Source organism: Chionomys nivalis, chromosome 15 (genome assembly GCF_950005125.1).
Source record: "Chionomys nivalis chromosome 15, mChiNiv1.1, whole genome shotgun sequence".
NCBI classification, from domain to species: Eukaryota; Metazoa; Chordata; class Mammalia; order Rodentia; family Cricetidae; genus Chionomys; species Chionomys nivalis.
The window spans coordinates 7,897,930-7,914,930 of record NC_080100.1 but is presented as its reverse complement, the minus strand read 5'-3'; the positions used below and the strand labels follow the sequence as shown (position 1 = coordinate 7,914,930).

At 38.8% G+C, this 17,001-nt stretch overlaps 1 protein-coding gene across 3 annotated transcripts in view; it reads left to right on the top strand.

Moving 5' to 3' along the window:
• Ctnnd2 (catenin delta 2) overlaps window positions 1–17,001 on the top strand; it is a 727,532-nt gene that overhangs the window by 257,616 nt on the left and 452,915 nt on the right. The gene's annotated exons all lie outside the window — the stretch shown is intronic.

The window sequence follows — 17,001 nt, the reverse complement described above, 5'->3', positions numbered from 1 at the left end:
GAGAGTTGTGTTTAGAATATAAGAATTGATTCATGGCCTCACAACGGTTGGTTTATTGAGTGTATGAATGCTGAACCTGGGAGAGCCAAGTAAGGGAACTAAACAGAAAGGGATTGTGAGGTCTGCTGTTCCACTTCCATCTCCACTAACTACCATGTCTGTTTCAGTGATTGTTTCTAGTCAACGTGGCATGTCAGATGCATGCTTTTGATTTCATGAAAGTTCTGGTTATTCATGTCAAAAGTTATCATGTGTTAAGAGGCATGCATGACTTTATTTTTAAACTTTAAAAGAAAATTCAATAAGTGAATAAGCCCGAAAGAAATATCCAAGGAGAATAAAGACAAAAAAAAAATCAGCTGATAATGTAACTATGTGGAGCAAATGCAAGAATAAAGTACAGGGGTCACTTGTTGCTTGGCATTCACTTCCTTGTGGCAGTTGTTTGGTTCTCAATGGCTAGTTTTACACTAAAATCAAAATATAGTAATTAAACATTTTGATTATTGTAAATGGCACAGGCGTAAATGGGATGCATGCATCCCATAATTATAGAAAGTCATTTGTCTTCATGCCAGTGTCTTTACCTTGCTTTGAATCAGATACTTCATTGAAGGAATCACTGCTCCAAACTGTCAATGGCTTCAGATTTCAATTGTTCCACCATTGTGGTTAAGAAAGTTTTTGAGATTTTTTAACAGGCTGTTGAAACCAATTGGGAACAGACAGGCAACGTGAAGGGTGATCACGATGGTGACAGACTGCCTATGGTCACTGGACATGAGACTGTTATATTTGTAGCACACATGTATACTATAGAATTGTGAGTGGTGTCACATCTTCAGAGCCAGGGAGTGTTGACACTTTTGTCTTTAAAACGGAAGTATTTCTGAGTGGGTGGTCACAGTGACAGGAGATGATTTCCCATCGATGGTACCAGTTATAGATGCGTCCCAATGCGTTCCTAGAATTAGACATCTCTTCCAGAGGATCGTAAATGGCTTTTTTAATGCAGGTGCTAAGATGAATTACCATACTGATGTAAACATGGCATCTTATTTTTAGTTGTTGGTGGGGATGGTCTCTGTAAACACATTCCTAAAACCTTTAATAGAATTTTGATAGAAACATGTTTTTGCATCTTAAGATTTTAATTGCCCTCTCTCAGTTATTTTTATTTCAAAGGTTAAAAAAAAAGCCTATATATACTCTGCAGGTGCACCTTTAGCTCACTATCTCATTGAATTAAAAGTTAAAATGCATTCTAGTCATATTAAATTTACGAAGACTTTAGTTTTTAGATGTGAATGTAAGCCTCATTGAGTGGATTTAAAATAGCACTTTAAAGGCTGGGGACATCAGTGGTGGAGCAATTGCGTAGCATTCATGAGCCCTTGGATTTGATCCCCAGCACTGCAATAATAAACAAAAGGAGTAGAAATTTTAGAAGACTTTAACCTTTGGCAATTTCTACTGTATTGATCACTATTTAGTAATTTTATCAAAATATTGGAGTAATTACCCATGAAGCTTCTCTTTAAGCACATACAATAGACACAAATTTTTAAAATCAATTTAATGCATTTTAGATGACGATAAAACCTCAAACTGTATGGTACAATACCTGTGTGTAACCGAACAGGTAATCTTAAGCTAACTAATTAGATAGTATCATTGTCTATTTCCACATGTTACATAGTTTAGGTATTTGACATGAGAAAGTAATTTGAATAGTATCTTAAATTTAAATGTAAGTTTCTATATCAGGTGGATATAGAAAACACAAAAATAAAGTTCTTACACAGCATCTGAAGGCACAGACAGAGCAGAATGTGACTCAAAAAGAAAATACACTATGAGGCTTTCCAAATGCCAAGCTGAAAAATGCTGTCTGTGCAGTTTTGTGTCTAAATGCTAGCCACACAATTAAGAAAAATAGCTCGTTTCACTTGTCTAAGAACAACATTTGCTTGAAAGTCATAGATCTGGTGCAAGGGGCCCAACTCAGCCAAACAGTGGAGCCCTAGGTAGAAAGTCTGACAGGAACTGTTTGCATCAGCCTAAGATTGAGTCTGTTGTGTTTCTCCAGTTAGTTGTGTCTGCAGTTCTTCTGTTGTTTATGTATTTTTTTAACACTATGTATTCAACAGATTTAGTCTTAACACTCCTCTGTGCTTAAAGACAGTAGAAAATGCCAAATGGATAAAGTATTATCTACTATCGATGAACTAAGAAGTCTGATGGGATCCAGATATCAAATTAGAAATGATGATGTAGTAGCTGATTTGCAAAATAAGTGTTAATAAATGCTAGTAAAAAATACTTCAGATGGAAGCCTACAAGTGTTGGAGGAGGCCACTTGTTTGTTCCTGGCTGCTTAGACACAAAATAATCACGAAGAAACCATATCATTTGCAATACTGTTTGGCCAATAGCTAAAGCGTATTTCCAGCTTATTCATATCCTAAACTAACCCATCTCTATTAATCTGTGTATATCCACGTAGCAGTGGCTTACCAGGTAATGTTCCTAGCTTCTGTCTCTGGCAGAGGATCCATGGCTTTTCTCTGACTCCGCCCTTCTTTTTCCCAGCATTCAGCCTAGCTTTTCCTGCCTATCAAGTTCTGCCTTGCTATAGGTCCAAAGCAGTTTCTTTATTCATTACAGCACACAGAAGGGACTCCCACATCATACAAAAATGTAAAAGTTGTAATTTTACCACTCTGAACAGAGAGAAATTGGAATCCTTATGGTTTGAAAAGGGCTTCTGTGGTCCTCCAACTGACTCCACCCTTGCACAGTTGGCTGAGTAGAGTATGGCCTTTGTTGGAGCATGTTCTCATCCCTTAGGAGTTTAGTTTGCTGCACCATCCCAGCTTCCCTTCCCTCCAGCCTTCAGCACTGATGGAACTACTTTCCTCTCTGTACCATTTCACATCTTTGTTCATATTTTGCTAGCTTTGTTATAGAGGATCCTGCTTCCATTCCTTCCCTGTCAGCTTTTCCTGAAGTATTGCTCTTTGCCTTTATTGCAGGTAGCATTCTGCATCATTTACAGGCTTGTTCACTATTCAGGCAAGTCTTATGTCGACTTGACACAAGCTAGAGTTATTTGAAAGGAGAGAACTTCAATTGAGACTATGCCTCCATAAGATCCAGCTGTAAGACATTTTATGAATTTGTGATTGGTGCGGGAGGGACTAGCCTATTGTGAGTGGTGCCATTCTTAGGCTGGTGTACCTGGGGTTTATAAGAAATCAGACCTAGGAAGCCATGGTAAGCAAGCCAGTAAGCAGGACCCTTTGGTGGCCTCTACATCAGCTCCTGCCTCCAGGTTCCTACCCTGTATGAGTTCCTGTCCTGGCTTGCTTCACTGATGAAGTGTAAGCCAAATAAACCCTTTCCTCTGTACATCAACTTTTGGTCATGGTGTTTCATCACAGTAATAGAAAAGCTAACTAAGACATTCACTGTTTTCTCCATCAGAAACAGATACTTTATGAGGGTAGGGATCTTTTTATTTCCCCCCTTTCATCATCTACATCCTTGCCCAGTGTATTTGTTGAGTGAATAAATGAAGGTATTTGTGTACTACCACAGTATTCTGTTTCCTTTCCTAGGAAACAGATTTTTAAAACTATTGGAAATAGTGAGTATTCCGGGTTATCACTTGCAACCCAGTAGTTTGTCTTGCAGGAGGGAAAGCGGCGGCCATGCTGACACTGCTATACCCTCAGCTAAGGCATCCTGACCAAATGGGAGTCCTGCTTTAGCCCTGTGTAGTCAAGTAGACTTTCAGTGAAAACCCACAGAATTTCTTTTCAAGCTATTTTTGTTTTTAACAATTTGCATATATGTGTGTGTTTCTATGTGCAAATGACTACTCTGCTGTGCTGAGATACCATGACTAAGAGGTCTTACAGAAGGTAGAGTTTATCGGGGTCTTACAGATTCAGAGCTAGTATCCCTGGCTATCATAGTGGGGAGTATGTCATCAGGCAGGTAGTGTAGAGATGGAACATTAACTTAGAGCTTATATTTTAATCCGCAAGCACCAGGCCAACAGAGAGAGAGAGAGAGAGAGAGAGAGAGAGAGAGAGAGAGAGAGAGAGAGAGAGGAGAGAGAGAGAGAGGAGAGAGAGAGGGAGGAGAGAGAGAGGAGCTCACTAACTCATTGATAATGCACAGACTTTTGAAACCCCCAAAGTCCACTCCTAATAACATACCTCCTCCAACAAAGCCACACCTTGAATACTTCCAATTAGTTCCCCCAACTGGGGAACAAGTATTCAAATGAACCTATGAAAGCCATTATCATTCAAACCATCACACTTTTTGCTTTGCTTTTATAAAATGCTATTTGGGGGTCTGGAGACATGTCTTAACATGTCATGGTGAAGAACACTTGTTACTCTTACAGAAGACCCAGGTTCGGTTCTCAGCACACGCATGATACCAAATGCACAAGTGGGGCACAAAACACTCAAACACAAAATTTAAAATCTGAAAACAAAAGCTAGACCTTTCTTTACAGGTGTCACATGTCTGATTGTTTGAGCATGAAGTACATAGATATTAGCAGCTTTTTGCTGAGGGTCACCTACCATTTTAGGCGCAGGCTGTAACCCCGGAGGGCATGCTCCTGTAAGAAGGGACTCTCTGGGTAGGATTGCTTATTGCATAACTCCTCATTAGTCACACATTCCCTCATTATGAGTTGCATCTGCTTCAGTTCAGGCCCTCATGCTCTTTTGAACCAATTTCTGGTAATTTTCATCAGCATTAATAGCGTTTCTTCAAGAGATAGTATATTCAGTGTGGAGTTGTTAAATGTAATTAAATTTAGTTGCTAAGGTTGAAGACTGATTGTGTATACGTTACTATGGAATACATCTGCCAAAAAATACCAAAAAATAGAAAGCTTAACTATAGAGGTGGAAATGGGAAGGAATTAAAGAAGAAGATATTGAGTCATCTGGGGACAGTGACCTTGGAATCCCATAGCCATTTGGTTAAGGGCTCTGAGGTCCTTCGGCATGGTTAGGAGTTGGCATTGGCAACAGCCCAGAGCAGGCCTAGACTTTGCATTTGTTTGTGGTTTTAGGGGTATCATGGGATTTATTTGGCCAAGAAAGGGCATATGTGTTGGTTGAGGGCCATACATTTTCACTTAGGAGTGATAAACCTGATTTAAATGTTGTGGAGATGCAATGTTTGCTTAGAACAATGTAGATATTTATAGTTTTTTGAATGCCAGTCATATAAGAATCTCAAATTAGATGAACATTCCCCATGACAAAGGAGGCAGAGTTTGGTGATGCTCACAGACTGTGTTGCTTCACCATGTTCAACGCGTACTGCTCTTGCAGAACACTGGTTGGCAAAGCAGAGCACTGAGAAACGTTCTCTGACCCTCTCCAGTTCATTCTGTCTTTTCTCTTTTTTGTTTTGGCTTTTGCTTCATTTACTTGCTTGCCTCCAGACCAGGGTAATATATGTTGAGAATGGATTAGAACCAGCTCTGGTATTAACTTCACTTCATTTTTCTTTTCCTTGGTCATGTCCCATGTGGGCTTTAAAACTGCATAGTCTAGTCATTTAATCCCCCTCCACCTCCATTTCCATAACTGCAGAATTAAAAGCTCCCTCTCTATGATCCCTTATAAATGAATGGGATTTTCTTGTCTGTCCTACGGGGCTCCCCAGTACAACTCTGGAAAGTATATTTAAGCCGTGGAGGAGCATCTTCTTGTCTGTGATCCCACAGCCCCCAGCCTTTGTTAATTTCCCTCCTAGATGAAAGTCTTCTGAGCAAGAATATCTATTGTAAGCTCATTGAGTTTTATACGAGATAAATGTGCCACTCTCAGATGTACATGTCATAAAACAGTCTAGTGTTTTAAGTTATTTTAAAAACAAAACATTTAAATATAGGCTTGAACCTTTACACCCGTGCTCCATGGGATTGTTGTGTATACCTTGATCTAAAAACAGCTATTTCTCCTATACAGAATTGGCTGGCTTAGCAGGAAAAAGGGAAGAGAACACTTCAGTTTTCAGCCAGAGGTATGGGAAATAGGTCATGAAAGGAGTTTATGTATTTGTTCTTCCAAGGCTTTCTGCCTTCATCGCATTCTGAGTTGAGGGTGTCTGAAGAAGACTGTCATATTGTTGTGAAGGATTGTTGCTTACAAATGACATATAACTACCTGTCTTTCTGCCGATAGAAGGGCACTAAGACAACGGTGACAACACAGAAGCTAGAAACATACCCACTGTATGTCTGCTTTATATGCAAATGGTATGGCATGTGTTTATGTATCACAGAGATGTGCTGTTTATGCGCCATTATTGATATGAAAGTGAGTGTCAGGAAACAATGAACTATGTGCTTACTACTCAAATCTGAAATCAAAGAATTAGACCCATGTCTTCAGATTAAACACAAGCATATCATAATATGCATATTTTTGATACAACAAATTTTGATAAGAACACAAAATGCTAAGAGCTATGAAATAATAACAGAGATATAAAAATGGGGGGATGTATGTCTTGCCTGTCTATAGGCAGAAAGTTGTTATCTGCAGGGTATATGGTGTAGAGCTGTCTGGTTCAACAGAAGGTCGTAACCAATAGTCGAGTTGAATTGCGATTTCATTTGATGCAGCTACTTGGCAAGGTTATGAAAGCTCATTGAAGTCCACTTCAGATAGTAAGAGAAGTCTTGGTACATAGGCACTTGACAGTTGTTACGCTGTATCAGGAGTGGTATGTGAGTTGTCGGGAGTTCCAAAGTGGGGTAAATGGAACCAACAAACAAGAAAGGAAAGAGATGCAGCTGTGATGAAGTTTCCCATTCCGTTCTGTGGGGTTTTCCTACCACAAGTAGTGTGTGCTCCGAGCAGGAGAGTCAATGTCATGCTATTGGATGTCTGGTGGCAGACTATTCGGAATGCAAGCCAGTCAGAATCACTCAGCAGATTCTCCTAAAATTTTGATTTTGATGCTAAAAGTTGACATTTGGTGGATTTGAGGTGCCGTTCTTGGTAACTCTCCAAGAAAAACAAACTACATGATACCACCCACATAAGACATCCACGACACTATAAAGGTGTGGTGCCTAGATTGTCTAGAATTACATGAAGTTCAGTTGTGTGGAGTCTGAAAGACCCAGACTTGGGAGATAGCGAATAAAGTACTCATCATAGTGGCATGAGGAACTAAATTCAGTACTCAGAACTGTGTAAAACCTAAAGGCTACGGTGTTCATTTAGAGTCCCAAATTTGGAAAGATAGAGACAGACAGACAGACCCTGGAGCTCCTTTAGCTTCCATCATACCTGGGAGTCTGTGAGTAACTTGGACCAAAATTAAGGTAGGCAGCTCCTGAGTAATGACACAAGATTCTCCTCTTCATCTGTGCACTCACACATGGCCACATATATGTACACACACATGTGCACATATCCACACATACACATAAAGTTAAATCTAAAGTGATGTTTATGGTGCTCAGTTTTCCAAACACTGAGCTATGAGAGTAAAACAAGTTGGTAGATGCCAGGTGATTAAGGTGTAGAAATGATAAGAAAATTAGGTTGTTCCCCAAAATACTTACCTATCCTATACGTAAGACTGCTTGGAAGTATATTTAGTTAAACATATCTATAGATCCATGTGCATATTCTAGTCCTGCTTTCTATCTGTAAAACGAAAGTAACAGAATAATGGTATTTTTTTTTTGTCTCTGAAGATATTTTGCATCACTTGGGGAAGGAAAATGGGACATTACTTCTATAACAAAATGCATTGCCTAAGTTTATTAAAATAGGTCCTCCATGCTGAGTGAGATAGGACTGGATTAAATCATTTGATTTGACTAAATACCAGTTCTGTTGTGTTTATTAGGTACACATTTCTTGTTGACGATTTAATTTCCTCCTAGAGTATTGCTCTCCCCCGCTTGATTAGCAAGGGAAAATTGTTTGGGCAAAAAAAACGGCCTCATCGGTATGAAACAGCTGCCAGAATCAGAAGCAGCCCACAACCCCGTGCTGCCGCCCGGGGGGGGGGGCAGGGAGGGGCTAATGCCAGTCTGCCCTGCTCTCACTGCCAGGTGAAGCTGCTGTTGATGGGAAGTTTAGTACCTGGTTTCAGGGGACAGGAAGATAATTTGGCTGTTCCTAAAAGGGCATAAACAAAACATTGGCTGAGTGTAGACAGATGCTGAGGTTACTCTTTGTACATGAATTCACATACTTGAGTTCGCTTTATGGGGCCACGCTTATGGCGAAGAGCCCTGCCACCCATTATAGCTAAGTTGTTATGAGCTGCTCATTGGCTGGAAGCTGCTGTACCATGCGCAGGCCCAAGTGCCGTGATGTGTCTCGTGGAACTTACTTTGGATTAAATGTGGAGTCTTTTAGTTTTTTCCTCATGGTCTCACAGAATGATATTAGCTTGTCTGCAGTGTGACAAATTCCGCATAGCAGGAACATCTGGCAAGCTCTTCCCGATAACTGAGAATAGCCTGCAAACTCAGGGATACACACCCACTGAGACATTTCACACACTGGGGGCTATGGAAACATGGCGACCATGGAGGGTGGGCGCCATTGGCACAGTTCGTGTAGCCACAACCTAAGTGGTTCACACTGTGACACATTCATCAACACAGCATACCTACAAGTTCCTGTTTGATCATCAGGAGGCAAATAAGAACGTACCTCTTGTCGAACTATGCTTCATTTATTACCAGTAGAGACATTTCAAAATGGGGAAAACAATATAGGAAAGGAAAAGTAAAGCCTTCACAGCAGGAAGACAGGTTTAAATTCAGTCTTTTGATGTTGATCTCAGAACAGATCACACTGATATGTTCAAACCACGAAGTTGCTATAACAAAGAGACTTTAAAATAAACACATAGTATGTGAGAAATGAACAGTACGTCAGATTCTGTTGTCTCATTTGAATTTAAACATGTTAATATAAGAATGTTCATGTTTTGACTATTGCCTAAGCTGGGGGAAATATATTTCACAGATGAAAGGCAAGGGTTGACATGTATATGCATACTAAATACCTTATCGAGCAATGGGAAAGAGCTCTGAGCTGTCTCTGTTGGTTTTCCTTCTGCACCACTGACTCACGAAGTAGTCTGAAATTATTTATTTAAACCCCTGATTAACACTTTACTCCTCCTTACACTAGTGGAATATTTTTAATCTTCTAGATCTTTCCCTAGGTCACAGTGAAGAATAAATGCAGTAAGTCTGTAACTTATTGTACAGCAAAACTGTTACAACTATCACGAAAGGTACAATTATAATAATGACTCCTTTTATCTGATCTTGCCCTAATGATTACTTGAGACCCTTCAGAAAGTACCAATGAAAATGCATATAGAAATGTGAGCTTAGTGTATATAGCAATTACTTACATCCAAGTGTTAAGTTATGTATAATATGCATACATTCTGAGTGAGGATATACAATTTGGTATCTAGACTTTGTGATTAACTTAGAGTCACTACACATATTCATTCAAAATGTAGTTTTATTCTAGTAAAAAAAAAAAAAAAAAAAAAAAAAAAAAACAAAGTGAAATAAAATCGCCCCAGAGCAATGAGGGAAAGAGGATTCAAACTTTGTGTACCCCAAATCAATAAAGTATCACCAGCAACACAATGAAGCAGCAGCAAATGGAGCTGCTTCTTTGGACAAAATGACTGGGAGTTCTGTGTTCTAAAGTCCTGAAGGATGTTGCTATGTCCTTGGTTATAAGAAGTTTTGCAGTTGTCAATGATATGAAGAGACAGGCAAACTGAGAACCTCGTCGTGTAGCTTTGGACACAGCCTATATTTACACAATCAGTCCTGAGAGTTTCCAAAATAGTCATTCTCGTTAAGTATTTTATCATCAGGGAAACAAGAGAGTGGACATGTTTCTAAGGGGACTTTTACTGGGAATATGGGAAAGTGTTAACCTTGTTGTCAAGCAACTGGCACCTACTACATTGCACTTACATTGAGCAATTACTTGTACTTCCTGTAGTACGATGGCTTCCCTCCACTCTTACACATAGTCACTGCTAAGTTCTTATTGTCCTGAAATAATAACCCCTGCACCTGACATGGCCTCTGAGTTCTTCCTTCTCTGTCCTCATCTTCCCTGATAAGTTACTTATAAGTTTCATTTATATTTCCTTCTTGATACTTCAACAGGCTACTTTGTAGTAAAGTAAATTTTGATTAGACTTCAGCTCTCTTACGAGATTGAAGTCCATCAGCAGGATCTATGCCTGACTTAATTTTGCAGTTCATATCCTCCTTGCCTGTACCACTAGTACCCTGCAGAATCCTTTAAGCACATATACATTTTTTCCTATTGTTATTTTATTCTTTTACCTTTTTATTTGTTCATAATATGAGTAGATGCAAAAGCTTTGGATGGAGAAGATACAGTTTTGCTTTTGGGTAAAATACAATTATGGAAAAAATGACTGGAGCTTATCATTTATTGCCAGCCAATGGGGATGAAAGAATCTGCAGAGGTGTTTGCTTCTGACACAGGGGTAGCGATTCTTTGACATTTCATTAAGACGAGTTTAGGCAAGAAAGAGAAATTCCCCATTACCACACTTTTACAAGTTTTATTTTCCTGTGATCCAGTGAGAGAGAAATGTTTAGGAACTGTGGAGTCATTAAAAAGATAGGATATTTCCTCCTCAAACAATGCTAAGTCACACCCAACTTTCAAACAAATACCAGTAAACTTAAGAGAATTTTATGTTGACAAGAGGATAAATTATGGGAAAATGGAAGATTATGACCTAGAAATGAGGTAGAGTAATAGTGTGTAGGAAAAACACCTCAACCTTGAAATAGTTTTTCTAAATGTGGACTTCACAATTAAACGTAGGACTTTGGGGAAGGGAAATCAGGTGGTGAAAGGCAAAATGTCCCGATGGTTTTCTCATGACCAGAGGAGTTTGTCTTCACTCTGAAAATGGTTACCAACATTCCTGCCTTACCAGTCATCTATTCACTTATTGTTATTTGAGTATATGCTTCCTGTATTAGGGGAAAGGAAAGTAGTAAAGCTAAGTATAGTTTCTACTGCCAGGCATGGACAGTTGAAGAACGAAGACAAGGGTATAGTTAAGTGAATTCAAGAAAGTATCACCGGTCTTGTGAGCGCACTGGTCAGGTCTTCACAAGCTGAGGTGAGAAATACACCTACAGAGAAGAGGGGGCAGTTGCAGGACGCAGACTTGAGATTTGTTGCCATAAAACTGAAGGGCAGAGGCAGTCTTCCAGACACCCGTGCAGAGAGGGAGAAAGTAAAGGAAGCAGTAGGAAAAGATGAGTTTACTTATTCCTCATTAAAGGAATTGATATTTCAATTATTGATGCATGATTCCTGGTTCTGTAGTCTACATGAAAAGAGTGGATGTGATTAGCATCAGTGTTTTGAAACAGTGAAGTTCTGAACACTTAGATAAGGTTAGATCTTCAGATCCAGGTTGAGCTATCTTTGTGGAAACCACTTAACATCTTCATTTCAGAGATATCCCAAATAATTAAATGCCTACTTGGTTGAGATGATATTTGTTGGAATGAGTAAGTAATGTCATAAAGAGCACTTAGCAAAGACGGATATAATTTCTTATTTGTTAGCCTACCAATTCATTCATCGTTTGTTGAGGACATTCTATACCAAGAGAGAAGAAATTCTTATGTAAAGTATGGTCTGTAAGACCATGTATATAGTTTAAGAGAAAAAATAGGCATGGGGTTAAGTGAGTTCAGTATACTCCAAAACGCTTTATATTCACTTATATGTTTGTTATGGCTATGGAACCAGAAAAGAATATGGCCAATGCATGTAAAAATATTTAAAGCATTGACTGTCACTTTTATGTGCTACTGCCATAACTACAGTAGGCGCTCTTTACAGATGTGTATGTCGAACTTGTTATCTGAAAAAAAAAAAAAAAACTACAAGCTCTGGCGTCGTTTTATCTACAGATTTATATTCTCTAGTGTTAGAAGGCATTTTAATGTTCCTAGAGATACTTGGTATAACTAACAGCCATCAATATTGGGTATTCCTAAACATTTAATCAAGACTAATGGAATTAACATCACCTTGAAATATGCAGAAAAATGGTTTTGCTAATTCCCAGGTGTCCGCCTCTCTGTGAATGAAGTGAGTCAGCTAGCATACTTCCAACAGCTAACAAGGCCTTTGCCAAGCTAAAGAAAGTGGCAGAACAAACAGATTAGAGCCTGCTGAACGTAAGGCTTGGTCAGAAAACGGTGTTTTGTTCAATTTCATTGAGACTGCTCTGGAAAGGTGCCTAAGAGCCCGCCTCAGAGTGCTGATTCCTGTCATCTGCTGTCTTGCTAGGTGACCCAGAATGACACCATGGTTGTTTAAAACATTTTTCTGTCAGCTTTGTAAACTTCTGTAGACAGCTCTTTGCCAGAGTTTTTGACTCTCCGATGAGGTCTACACAGCTGAACAGCTGACATTGATTTGTTCCATTCCATCTTGACATCATGGCTTGTTTCCCCCACATTTGTTGGACACTGGGCTGTAAGATTCCTATTATTACCCTGTCATTTCACCATTCTCTGTTCAGACGTGCATTGCTGTGTGTCTAAGTTGGACTGCATTAACATTTTCAGAAGGTAGTGGCTATGAAGTCAACTCATTCATGTGAAATGGGAATTAGGTGTTATATAAGAAAGAAGGTCATTCAGTATTATTTGTATCTCAAACCCTTCCTGAGAAACATTAGGGTGCAAGATATTACCTCTGCAGTGAGATACTGAGATGGAGAAGCTACCGTCCTGTACTATGACCTCCACCCTGGTAAATCAGCATTCAGAGATAATGTGTAGATGGTAATAATGACCAAAATTTACTTGAGCCACCATTGTCCTCCAGGGTTCAAAGTGTGTCACTGTTAGAGATCCTGGAACCATTGTCTGAGAAGCTAAAGACAGAGACAACAGTGATCTTTAGTCCTCTCATTTTATATGGAACTGACTTGATTGTGTTAACACTGGTGCTTGTAAGAGACAGGTCTCCTCTGGAGACAGAATGGCCAATACACTGAGAAAATAGAAGAAATACGGAGTTTGTAATAGGGGTTCTGTGAAAATGAATAATCCTCTGATATCTAATAAAAGTGGTGGTTATGGTGGAATTGAATGTTCTTAGATCAGAGTAAGAAAGAGTCCAGACTAGGGTAAGGGTCCATTAGGGCTGTAAGGCCCTAGATAGTCAAACCCACCATCAAAAGAAACAAACACCAAATCCAGAAAGGCTATTGAGAGGCAGAGCATTGATCCCCAATAAGGTTGAGTTATTAAAATTCCTCCCATAAAGAGTACATGACTGAAAATTGACTGCTATCTTTATTTCTCACCCACTGATTTGCTCAAAATAAAATGAAGTATGAACCCAATTTCCAGAAATAGAGGCCACAGGAAGAAACTTGACCAAATTTTAAAGTATCCGATTTCAGAAATTGAAAAAAAAAATCTTCCAAAGCAAGAACATGGCAAGCACCTTGGTGTATGAAGTGTTCATGCTTTAAATGAGAATGTAGGGACCATACAGTGTAAATCCAAATTCAAGTTCAGAGAGTTCTAAGGTTAGGACAGAGTCTTTGAATCGTATAAGCTCATTGTTCCTCTTAGGCATCCTTCTTTCCTCTGAAATTCTCAATTTTCTTTTAGAAATTAGCATGAACTCTTAATAAAGAAGGTGGGTTGATCCTGTATTAACCCCTCCTCTCTGGCCCAAATGGCAAGGAAATGATTTAAAAGAACATAATGTATAAAATCAAGATGAGCTGGATGAAGAAATGTGCTTCTCCAAGGTTGCAAAACATCAACTGTTAGTATATCTTTAATGAATTCTATCAGGAAAGCAGCAGTGCATTCTAAGTCAAGGAAGTAAAACCTAGAGGCCTGAAGTGAAGAATACCTTAGAACTTTCTGTTAGGAGGTACTGGTGTGGTAGACAGACAGAGTGATTGATTCTTCATCACACTGGAGAAAATGGAGTTCTAAGGAATATAGAGAAATAAAATCATAAAGCTATCAGGGACCACCTTTGATAAAAGTACCTCTTGCCAGGGTAGAGGCGTGGGGATTTAAAAATATAGTAAAGAATATGAAGATGCAAATGAAAATATTAAAACAGAGAAACGTATAGGAAAATATTGGGAGGAAATTTCAGTGAGCACTGAAATTCACCCACGTTTAATTTCCAATTGCTTTAAATACCCATGACCCCAAAAGATAGGAAAAGAAACTACATTGACATGACATAAGGAAGAGAACATACCAACTGAAGGTCACAGGCTACATTCATAGTTAAACATTCTGTTGCTAGAACAAAACAAGTCACGCTTACACCCCAAACTGGAACATTCTGTAGGCAAACCACTCCCTGGGTGGAATCCAAAGTTATCTCCATAAAGGAACTGGAACTTCATTGGATCCTTAGACTTTTGTTTGAGGTTAGAACACATCTACTCCTCTATTCCTGGAGTACAAGACCTGACTATTAGCCACACCTGTTGACAATAACCTTGAGAGAGCAGAACTCTCTAATCTAAGTCCAGGTGGGACCTTTCTTGAGGTATAAGCAGAGCGACCTTGAAGGAACTAGAGGTGTAAGCCCCAACCCTCTGACCTTTGGTCAACGTGGAAAGAGGCTCACATTTTCAGGCCTCCACATAAAGCACTGATACAGAATTCATCATCATGGCTGTATGGAAATAGAGGTAAAGGGAGAGGATAGTTTGAGGACGAGGGCAGCTTAATATTTACAGCCATCTTTCATGGGCTGCCACATGGTACTCATTATGCACACTCAGAGTTGTCCTGAGGAAACACAGCCAGGGAACCGCTCTCAGGCTGCATTCTCCATGTGCACACTCAGTACCCAAATGTGAACCACTGAATACAGAACTAGAATATTTTCAAAGATGCTATGTCATGGGGAAATGGACTACATGTAGGAAAGCTTATAAAATCAAGAAAAAGAAAGCACTAAAATAATGTAAAGGAAAAATAATCTCATGCTCATACATTAGATACCAGATGTTAATTAAAGGGAGTGTTTATAATGTGATATTTATCTCTTAAATTATAAACCCAGGAAGAGCAACAAACTAAAGTTAAAGGAAGAAATGTTTGCATGATGAGGAAGCAGAAGATAGCACAGTGGAAAAGCAAAGAGAATGGTTGATAGAAACGCTTGGGAACAGATACAGATTTTAGTATGTATACAACAAGGAAACGAGAATACAAAAACTAGTTAGAAAAACATTTAAAATAAGAAAGGAGAGCATTAAAAATATGCTGTAGAACAGTGTAAACTTCATATTTCACAGAAAATTCTGTTGAGTGTCCATCAGCATCTCTGAAAGCAGATATTTCTTAGGTAAAAAATACCCCTGTAAGTTTACCTTCTCTCCAGCAACACTGACAAGCGCAGATAACAAAATCCACTTGATATCCTGAAGAGAAAGAATTTCCCTTCGAGAATTCCTCTACTTTCATACCCAGCCCTATTATTAGATAGGTGTGTATATGCTAAAATAGAGAGCTGTTCTGTTTCTTAGAAGAATGCTTCTTATTCTGTCTATATTGAAAGGTAATTTTTAGTCAAGAAAGGAAATCAGGAATTAAGAAGAAAAGTCTACACAGGAAAGAAAACACTCGAGTGCAGAAGCCTGGCAATCCACAGATGCACAGATATGAAAGGTTTGAACAAGCCGGAAACTCTGGCAAAGATTTCTTCCATACCTTGCATTGATGGCTTTTTTTTTACATTTCTTTTGGGATGTTTTTTATCTTGATTAATCAATTTAACTAAATTAGAAAATGTTGTATTAAACTTATAACAATTACGCAGACAACTAAGCAAAGGAATGACAACAGCAAAAACATCTGTGGTATCAAATTAAAAATATATAGCCATTGATGGATATACTGGTTTACTATTGGTCCTGGACAACTATGTCCACCCTTGAAATATGAAATGTATTGGGGGGTGTGATTACCTTATTTTAATCAACCTGCCTGTTGCACTCAAGAAGTTATGCCTTGCGATCTTAAATAATTCATTCATAAACAAGCATGTCCTAATTCAACTACTGGCTACTATTTTTTCAGAGGTAGAATTCCGGTTTAGGAAGTGATGCCTTTTGTTTGAGTTTTTTCACCCTGCAGGGACAGAAACTGAATAGGTAATGGCTGTAAATGAAGTGTAGTAGCAGGACCTATTATATTGTTGTGTCTTTGGATATGTAATCTCATCATACATTATTTTCATTTTACTCATGTATATTAACCGATCAAATTTTGCATATTCAATTGTCCAATATATTTTTGAAATCCATATATATCATGAGATGGCTTAAGTTAAATACAACTTTGGGCATCTCACAACTTAGCACTGCAAAGAACCTGCAAATCTAACCTAATCAGTTATCATCAATATAGTATATTGTTATCATGTATAGCTGTCACAGTGCACATTAGACTCCTTGCTTGAACCTGCCTCTCCTACATAACTGAAAACTCTTGTTCTTTAACCACTAATCTGTGCCATGACACACAATTCTGTGTAACTAACATTCTCCTTCCAAAAGTTAAACTTTAAATTCTACATAAAAGTGAGATTATGTGGTATTTTGTCTCTTTGTGTTTGCTGTGTTTTACGTAACATCTTCTCAAGGAGATATTTTTTCCATTTTTACAGGGGACATGATTTTCTTATTTTTCAAGGATGCCGAGTGTCCCATTGTACATATATTACAGCAGTAGGTTTTCCATTCTCAGGGAACTAGACACATCAGGAGGAACATATGATTTTAGTGTCGTGGTGGAGAATATCGGCGTCTTCACCAGTGTGGTTACAGTCATCATCCTTGGTTCTTTCTACTCTTTATCCTCACGCCTGCCCG